Source organism: Thamnophis elegans, chromosome 3 (assembly GCF_009769535.1).
Source record: "Thamnophis elegans isolate rThaEle1 chromosome 3, rThaEle1.pri, whole genome shotgun sequence".
Classification (NCBI taxonomy): Eukaryota; Metazoa; Chordata; class Lepidosauria; order Squamata; family Colubridae; genus Thamnophis; species Thamnophis elegans.
The window spans coordinates 80652391-80653865 of NC_045543.1; positions in this window are offsets into that span (position 1 = coordinate 80652391).

Genomic DNA, 1475 nt, shown 5'->3' on the forward strand with positions numbered 1-1475 from the left:
CTTCTTGTGATTTGATTTTCTTTAATATAAAACATGGTGAATATAACTTTGTAAAACTTGTAGTATCATTAGCATTGGTTATAAAACTTCTTATAGATCATGGAAAAATATTTTTTATTAATCTCATAAAGTTGAACTTTATTAGGATGAGAATCTCAACCTTTTTTTTAGGAGAAACAGCACATTTTGGTGCCCAAATACCAGAGGGCCATGATTGGGATCTAGCATTTAGTTTTCCCTCAGCCAAAGATTACAATATCAAGATCGCATCTCCTCCTCCTCCTCCTCCTCCTCCTCCTCCTCCTCCTCCTCCTCCTCCTCCTCCTCCTCCTCCTCCTCTTCCTCCTCCTCCTATTCCCTTCCTCCTTCCTCCACCACCCTCCCTTTCTCATCTTACTCAACCTAGTCCAACCTAGACGTTATTCTTGGCTGGCATGCTTGTCACGTTGTTCCAAGAAAAGAGCATTGCAACACAGAGGCAGTGAAAGGACACTTTCTAGTATAAAATACATACATTTTTAAATCCTGCATGATAGTAAGTTCTCATTGGTGCTGAAAGTAGGATGAACTATTTCTTCTTCAGAATTGTCATAGTTCTTTTTTAGTCAAATCCTAGTACTATGTGATGCTGCTTATCACACATAAAGGGTACAGGACAATGTTATTATATGATTGTGATTTATTTATTTATTTATTAGACTTATATAGGGCTTTCAGCCCTCTCTAAGCGTTTACAGATTTTTAGCAAATGAGACAGCAAATTGCCCCCACAGTCTGGGTCCTCATTTCACCCACCTTGGAAGGATGGAAGGCTGAGTCAACCTTGAGCCGGTGAGATTTGAACCGCTGAACTGCAGATAACAGTCAGCTGAAGTAGCCTGCAGTACTACACCCTAACCACTGCGCCACCTCAGCAGTTCATTTGACCTACTGGCCAAAATCAAATACTTAGAAGCTTATCTGAAGTAATCCTCTCCTCAGGATTAAATCATAGCAACAAAAAAGTTTAGGTTGAAATGGAAAGCACCAGTTTTGAAAGTTGGCTTGAGTCTCTGGATGAAAGCTATGTATTGAATTTTGCTAAGAGCTGCATTTTTGACATGAATTGGTACATGGAAGAAATTTGGTCTTGTCTTAATTGATGTTGGAAAGCATATTGGAACCTATGAATAAATCATCTCTTGGCTTCTAAAGCCAAATATTGATAGCAAAGCGTAACAGGAATGTCTGAAAAGCATTGGTATAGATACCAATGTAGCAGGATGAAAGTTTACATCTTATTCCATATTTTTCACTAATTAGGTAATTAACTACCCTTCATCTCCAGTGTTTTGACTTAACAATTTTCATAATTGGTTATTTTTGTTGAGTCTGATGCAATTTAAAATTCAACTGTATTAAGAAGATACTATCCCTGATTGATTGATTGTACCATCAAGTTGGTTTTGGCTCTTGGCAACCACATAGATAGTTTG